This window comes from Canis aureus, chromosome 19, assembly GCF_053574225.1.
Source record: "Canis aureus isolate CA01 chromosome 19, VMU_Caureus_v.1.0, whole genome shotgun sequence".
In the NCBI taxonomy this organism is placed as follows: Eukaryota; Metazoa; Chordata; class Mammalia; order Carnivora; family Canidae; genus Canis; species Canis aureus.
In genome coordinates, this window is record NC_135629.1 from 55,621,398 (window position 1) to 55,629,786 (window position 8,389).

Consider the following 8,389-nt stretch of genomic DNA (forward strand, 5'->3'; position numbering starts at 1 on the left):
AGGTGCTGTGCACACCGCTCATCATACAGTTGGTGCTTAGTCCTTTAGACGACCCGTGTCTACACCGGGGCCGGCCTTGCACCTCCCTGCCAGAAATCCCTCGCCCCTAAGGATTCAGTGTGTCCTTCGGACTTGGGAAGGGAGTGGGCTCCGTCTCCCGTTTCAGTTCCGGCTGTGATCTCTAATGTTCCATGAGCAATTTTTATTTTATTTTATTTTATTTTATTTTTGTTTTTTTTTTGTTTTGTTTTGTTTTTTCCATGAGCAATTTTTAAAACAAGAGGCCCAGGGATGCCTGGGCGGCTCAGTGGTGGAGTGTCTGCCTTCAGCTCAGGGCGTGATCCTGGCTGGGGTCCTGGGATCAAGTCCCTCATCGGGCTCCCTGCAGGGACCTGCTTCTCTCTCTCTGCCTGGGTCTCTGCCTTTCTGTGTCTCTCATGGATAAATAAATAAAACCTTTTTAATAAATAAATGAATAATAAAATAAAATAATAAAATAAATAAAATAAAATAAAATAAAATAAAATAAAATAAAATAAAATAAAAAAATAATAAAACAAGAGGCCCGGTTGTGGCCTCGGGATGCCGCACACTGCAGGGTTAAAGGCGCCTGGTGGCTCCTCGCGGCCCCAAAGTCTTCCCCACCTTGTGCCAACCAGCTGGGAAACTGCCCGGGCGCCCCACATACCCAGCCACAGAAACCTCGCCTTGGGCCCCCACGGGGAGGCTTGTAAAAGGCACTGAAGCTTCCCCCCGCGTGGACGCCGCTGGCCACAGCGGACCAGGTATTTACACACGCGGCTGAAATGAGACCCAGCAGGGCGGATTTCTGCAGCGGCCCAGAAACATGTTCCCTTACCCGCTGTCCCCGGGAAACAGAGCAGGAAGCCGGCCACTTGGCCAGGGGTCGCCAGCAAGGCAGACGAAGATCTGGGCCTAAGAGCACCCCCTGAGCCTTTTCTCCCGTGCTCACGTGTCTAGCACACGCTTCCCAGACACTTGCTGTGTGCCAGGCTCTATGCCAGGGACACAGCCACGACCATGACCGAGACACACCTGCTCTCAGCACCCAACGGATGGCTCCAGGTTGGAGGGATGGGGAGAGGCTGGCTTCCTGGAGGAGGTGAGTGGAAGGGCATCTGGAGAGCGAACAGAATGTGCACCCCCCCCCCCCGCCCCAGGAAGGAAAGGGTGCGGCACCTTGAAGGAACCAAGTGGGTCGAAGTGTGGGAGGCTTGGGGTCAGGCTGGGCTCTGAGGCTTGGGCTGGCCAGGGATAGGCCGTCAGCCTGTAGGCGATGAGGGGCCCAAGGGGGGTTTTCAGCAGGCTTCGAGGGGGACCGTCGGTGTCTTTCCCTAGGCCCTTCCTTGCGTGGGCGCCCAAATCCTCATCCTCTACCCCTGCGGCCAGCGCTTCCGCCTTCAGGGAGCCCGCATCAGCCAGCCCGGGAAAGGGTGAGCCAAGGTGAGCTCAGGCACCCGGCGCGGCAGGGGGGACCCTGTCGGCCTCCTGGCATGAGGTCTCCTCCCCAAGGACCAGAACGTCTAGGCTGTGGGAGCGACGCCCACAACGTCATCGTGCCCCACCCGGACTGAGTCACACCCACAGCCCATGGGGCGCAGGAAATGCGAAGATGCCATCGCGGGACAGGACGCGGGCGGGCGACCCTGCTGATAAGAGGGGTGGGCAGGGCGGGGTCATCGGAGGCACTCAGGAAGAGGTCTCGGGGCTCCAGAGGTAGGGGGAGGGGAGGGGGGGCGGAGGGGAGGGGGGAGGGGGGAAGAAAGAGAGAGACACAGAAGACACAGAGCAGCAGAGAGGGACAGAGACTTACAGAGCGGGGACACGGAGGCTGACACCCAGAGAGCTAGAGACACAGACTCAGAGACGCAGGCACACACGCGGACCCAGAGGGACCCACAGATCCGCACACGTGCCCCACTGAGGGGGCTGCCGAGCCCCCTGCCCCCTGTGCCCGCCGGGTGGCGCCCGAGAGCCGTGCTCTGGGCCCTGGGCCTCGCCTGCCTCACCTGCAGCCCGCAGCCCAGCGAGTCCCTTTCTCTGTGCCTCCGCTTCCTGCCCCCTTTAGTAGGAGGCCCTGGGCCGGGGGTGATGGGACAGACGGGGTGCTGGGGCTGAGGCTGGGGTCCAGGCGGTCCAGAGCCTCCCTACCTCGCCCTACCAGGCCGGGGCCCTGGGTTGCATGTGTGTCTCTCCTGTGTCTGTCTGTCTTGGGGGTGTTTGCATCTGGTCAGGATATATGTGTGTCATTTTTGTTTTAAAGATTTTATTTAGGGATCCCTGGGTGGCGCAGCGGTTTAGCGCCTGCCTTTGGCCCAGGGCGTGATCCTGGAGACCCGGGATCGAATCCCACGTCGGGCTCTCGGTGCATGGAGCCTGCTTCTCCCTCTGCCTGTGTCTCTGCCTCTCTCTCTCTCTCTCTCTCTCTCCCTTTCTCTCTGTGTGACTATCATAAATAAATACAATAAAATAAAAATAAAATAAAATAAATACTTAAAAAATTTAAAAAAAAAATAAAGATTTTATTTACTTATTCCTGAGAGACACACAGAGAGGCAGAGACACGGGCAGAGGTAGAAGCAGGTTCCATGTGGGGAGCCCGATGCAGGACTCGCTCCCAGGACCCCGGGATCATGCTCTGAGCTGAAGGGCCCCCCAGGTGTCTCAGCTATGTGTGTGTCTATGTGTCTGCTTTGACTGGGTGCAGCCAGCAGGTCTCTGCCTGGGTCTTGTTTTGTCTCCAGGGCTGTGTGTGTGTGTGTGTGTGTGTGTGTGTCAGCAGCTACGGTGTCTCTGCGTTTGTCTTGGGGGGGTTGTTCATGTGTGCCCCCGTGTGGGTCTGGGGAGAAGGGGCGACTGTATTGTGTGTCTCCACACCCCCAGAAACAGGCTCTGCTCACTTTCCCTGGCAGCTCTGCTTCGAGTCCCCCGAGGAATTTAAGAAACAAACAGGAAGCGTTTACTGGGGCGCCACTGCAGGACCACAGTAGGGCCCTAGAGGAAACACTTCCCATGGAGACAAGAACCCACGTTCACACACTCACTGAATAAGATTTAGGTTGTAGTAAACCCAAGCACTTAGTATGCGCCAGGCCCTGCCCAGGGCCATGCCGGGGACTCAGTTTCCTCATCTGTGAAATGGGCCTAACATCAGCACCTAAGTCATAGCTTTGCTATTAAGTGATCGAGCTGAGTTTGGTAAAGCTCTTTGCACACTGTCTGGCACAGATGAAGGACGAGCATCAGAAATCGTCTCGATCCTCAGAATTATATGCACATCCATTGAAGCGTGGGTCAGGGGGGAGCCCCTGAGAATCCTCTCCGCACTGCTGGGGAATCGATGGTGGTCTTAAAGACCTAAATAAGTTGGATGCTCAGGTATCTATCTGCACCCAAACTTCCCTTTTGGTCTAATCTGGCTCAGTGGTTCTGTAATTTTAGCTCATAGGAAAATGAGCAGATGAGATGGTGCCGGGTATATAAATCAGATCCAGGCGCTGTTCCTGGCGCCAGGGACCCAGCAGTGAACAAAACACACCAGAATCCCTGCCCTGGGGGATTCTGTTCAAATGGGGAAAAATATCACAAGTGAAGCTGATTTGTTACTCAGCAAAGGTGAGTTATTATAATTGCTTATTATCATCAAAGGCTTTCAATACACCTCACTCACCATGTCGCCTTCTGGAAAGATGGTACTAACTTCTACCGGCAATGGACATGAGTACCCATTGTCTTGCATCCTCAAAAAAATCTAATATTATCAGATATCAGGTATCTTTCTCAACTGTGAAAGTGAGGAAATTCTAGGATGGTTAAACACTTTTAGCATAGGAGCCCCCTTTTTTTTAATTGTAGTTTCCCACCAATGTCTTCTGTGTATCCAAGATAGCATCCATGTTCTTCGCATAGGCTGCTCTATTCTTATTTATTTCTAATGACTCTTTATATATGAAGAATGTCGTTCTTGAACATGGTGACAAATAGCTTTTGTTTTCAATTTTTTTCAATTTTTGTTTTCAATAACTTTTGTGGTTTTTTTAATATTTATTTATTTATTCATGATAGACACAGAGAGAGAGCGAGAGAGGCAGAGACACAGGTAGAGGGAGAAGCAGGCTTCATGTCGGGAGCCCGATGCAGGACTCGATCCCAGGACTCCAGGATCGCACCCTGGGCCAAAGGCAGGTGCAAAACGGCTGAGCCATCCAAGGATCCCCTGTTTTTTTTTAATATATATATTTTATTTATTTATTCATGAGAGAGGCAGAGACACAGGCAGAGGGAGAAGCCAGCTCCCTGCAAGGAGCCCGATGCTCCTTGAGATAGACTTGAGTAACACAGTTTACCAGCAGGGACCACCATGAGCCCTCATTGGCCAGACATCTTTGCAATGAATTCCTTATGGAATTTCATTGGAGGGGGACAGGGGCCCCAGAAGTAGTAGCTATGAAGAGAGCACTGTCACCTGACATAAGGCCTTTCTTGGCTAAGGATCAATGTATCCCTCTTGTGAGGTAGACTCAGCACAGAGGGACTTTTCTAACAAAAAATAGATCTTGCCACTCCCTTGCTTCAAGCCCTCCCAACAGCTCCCCATTGCTCTAAGTAGAAAATCTGAACTCCTTTCCATCCCCATCTCAAAGCTATTCCCATCCCCACACCACATTTTCCTTTTTGCTTACCCCCCAGGTCCAGAGGGACCTGAGTGCTACCCTTAGTTCACTCCTGCCCTGTCCCAGGGGGGTCTGCTCCTGTCTCCTGGTGGGGCTTGGGGGACAGGGTTTCCCTCTCTGAGCCATTCTCATCTGAGAAATGGGATAACAACAGTATCCCACTGCATAGAATTGGGGACAGGGACCCAGTGGGATAACTGTTTGTAAAGCAGGGAGGCAGTGTCCATTTGGTTCCCGCCCCCCCATCTCTCCTGGGGGCGGAGTGGGGGGATCTTGGCAAACAGCAAGCAGCTGCCACCGGTACTCACTTTCTTGGTCATAAAACAGGGCTACAAAAGTTAGTACTGGGGCGCCTGGGTGGCTCAGTGGTTGAGCATCTGCCTTTGGCTCCGCGTGATTCCGGGGTCCTGGGATCGAGACCTGCATTGGGCTCCTTGCAGGGAGCTGGCTTCTCCCTCTGCCTGTGTCTCTGCCTCTCTCATGAACAAATAAATAAAATATGTAAAAAAAACCAACAACCACAAAAGTTAGTACTACCACGGGTCCAGTGAGAGCAAGCACATCCTTCAGGGGTCAAGGCATGAATGGGAGCTGGTGGGGACCGTGGAGAACGTCACACCCACAGAGCGCCCACAACTGCTACATGGATGAAGGCTCCAATGGAGCTCTGACTTCTTTTTTTTAAGATTTTATTTATTTATTTGACAGAGAGAGAGAGAGAGGGAGAGAGAGAGAGCACAAGCAGGGGAGCTGCAGGCAGATGGAGAGGGAGAAGCAGGCCCCCCACGTGGGGCTCGATCCCAGGACCCCGGGATCACGACCTGAGCCCAAGGCAGAGGCTTCACCGACTGAGCCCCCCAGGCGCCCCGGAGCTCCACTTCTTACCTGGAAACACTCACACGCCAATTCTTTTTTCACACGCGGGTCACGCGGCCCAACAAGCCGGATTCAGCCTCTGCGCTGCGGTGCGAGAGACCTCTGATCCGAGGGGATAAAACTAGACAAGAAATCTTTTCCGCAGCACGAGAGCGTCTGTGATTCCAGAGTTTTGCGATGTCAAGGTCAGCGCCAAGCCGAGCGCCCGCCCAGTCTTCCCACGGCCCGCGGCTTCGGTGGGACACAGGCCCCTCGTCGGGTGCCCCCCCCCCACTCTGACCACCCGCCCTTCCCGCTTCCCCGCCCGTTCTCCGAATTCCCTGCGGGGCCTTCTGTCCCAAGAGGGCCAGAAGTGACACGTGCTGTTCTCCGTCCTAAACCCTGGCTCTCCGACTCTAGAACGTTCAGAGGGGGACATGCCCCGAGAGTCCAGAACGCCGGGCATGCCGAGGCGCCCGCAATGTTGGCGATCCCAGGACTCTGAGGCTTCCCCGGTTTCCAGAGCTCAGGGACTCTCCAAGCTTGTCACCACCAGCCTGGGTCTCCATAATTGCCCGCGACAGATAATATAGTGTCTGGAGGCAGAAACCATGATCCCTCTAATCCTGTGGCCCAGGCGGAGGGCGACCGCCCGCGGCCACCTGGCTTTCCTAACCGCTTAATGAGAAAGTCCGAATTAATTGGAAGTGGCACCCAGCACTCACCGGGCTCGGCGTGGCAGGCTCGGCCTCGGTGTGCTGAAGCCCGGCGTCCCCGGGCCTTGCTCGGACCTGTTCCAGACACCAGCGGGTGTGATGCACGAGGCCTGCCTTGGGCTGACGAGGGAGGCGGCAGGGACCTGGATCTGCAGGTAGAACCAGCCCGTGCACCTGCCCTGGAAAGAGTACACCCCAGCCCGCCCTCATTCTGGCACTTCCCCTCCCCGGGCCTTAGTTTCCCAACTCTTTTCCACGCACTCGGCCTCGTACTTTGCTAGGGATGACGTGCAAGAGTCTCAGCACTTGCACCATCATCCACCCTTGGGCGCGTGGAGAGCCTCCCAGGAGGGATACAGCTGGCTTATCGTGTCACTAGCTCTTCTCGGAGAGATTACCCCATTTCACAACCCTGAACCCCGATGCCTGAGACTGCCCTTTCCCCCAGAACGGGGGCCCCGCAGCATGGTGAATTACCCAACTTTTCATCTCAGGCAACCTGCTGGATTTAGTTTTTAAGAAGGATGTTCTACGGTGGTTTGATTTTATATTTAGCTTAGCACGAGTGAGAATAAGCTCCTTTCATGTGTTTAGAAGACATTTGTATTTCCATTTCCCAAAGCCGTATGTGTTTTTGGCTGCTTTTTCTATTGGGTCATTGGTCCTTATTGATTTCTGGAAGCTTTTCACATATTAAGGAAATCAGCTTTTTGTCTGGCATGTCTTGGAAAAAGTTTCCCTAACTTTGTCTATTGACCTTCTAGCATTTGTGTATCTGTGTGTGTGTGTGCAGGAATTTTATACTTGTACCCAGTTAATTACTAATCTCTTAATTAAAGGCTTTAGGGCTTAATGTCATGCTTCAACACTCTGGGATTGTTATTTTGAACTCCCATGTTTTATTCTAGTAGTTTTATAGTTTCTGTCTATTTTTTTATGGGGGAGGAAGCTTCGGTCAGGGGGTGGGGAACCATCTAAAATTTATTTTGCTTTTAGTTACTTTTTTTTTTTTTAAGAGAGAGAGAGGGAGCACCAGCAGGGATGGAGGAAAGAGAGAATCCTAAGCAGGCTGTACGCTCAGCGCAGAGCCTGACTCGGGGCTCATTGTCACCACCCTGACATCATGACCTGAGATGATGACATCAAGGGCCCAATGCTTAACCAACTGAGCCACCCAGGCTCCTGGCTTTTAGTCACTTCTAAAATCCGCATCTGAAATCTGATGATGCCTGGGGTCTGGCTCTGTCATTTTTCATGGCGTATCCTTAGGGAAGTCACTCATCCTCTGTGCCTCAGTTTACTCATTTGGAAAATGGGAGAGAAAAGTGTCAGTGCCTTTTGTTTGCTTTTATCTGCTTTCCTTTGTGGAGTCAAATTGCACTTCTCTGTGACTACTCGGCATCACCAATTAGCGAGTGACTCCACTTTAGGAACATTCTAAGTGCTTCACCTGCAGCAACTTGTCCTCCTAACAATCCCACTGGCAAGAGGGGGACCTCGAGGACTAGGGAGGGTGGTTCCTTCATCAGGGACTGTCAAGGGTCGGGGTCAGGATTGGAGCCACTCTCTCGTCCTGCTCTGGCCTCCCTCCCTCCCTCTGTTCTACCCTCCTGGCCAGTGCTGGAGCAGGAGGAGGAGGAGGAGGAGGAGGAGGAGGAGGAGGACTTCCCAGTGGGCCCAGTGGCTTTTAAGTACAGACTTAGGGTCGTTGAGGTCAAGCAAGAATCCTAGATACACAGAACTGGTCAGTCCTGTTCTGGCAGGTATGACAGTGAGTAGGAACAGGCAGCAATCAGGGAAGGCTTCTTGGGTAAGTGTGACTGGAGAGGCTGGCTGGGCCCAAGAAAGGGTGGGAGAGGACAAGCAAGGAATTGGGTGGAAGGAGATCTCCTGATCACAACCTCCCGTGGCTGCTACTTGTAAGTCTTGATTCCTGCTTTTCCCCATTAGGCACACTCTGAGCTGAGCTGGTGATCGTGGGCAGGTGCCTCCTTGGTGGGAGTGTTGAACTCCTACTCATCTGCCAAACCCAAGCTCCAGTGCCCACCCATCTGGGAAGCCATCCCCACCTACTGGCCTTTCCCAGCCCGGGATCTCCTACTTCTCAAGCCTTGACCACGTAAG

The 8,389-nt window shown here is 53.3% G+C and overlaps 1 long non-coding RNA gene across 1 annotated transcript; it reads left to right on the plus strand.

Moving 5' to 3' along the window:
• Positions 1–683: 683 nt before the first annotated feature.
• On the plus strand, positions 684–7,133 carry LOC144289386 (uncharacterized). Its single transcript, XR_013357279.1, has 2 exons — positions 684–1,123; positions 5,403–7,133. It is a non-coding gene; the product is annotated as an uncharacterized LOC144289386 (long non-coding RNA).
• The last annotated feature ends 1,256 nt before the right edge of the window (positions 7,134–8,389 follow it).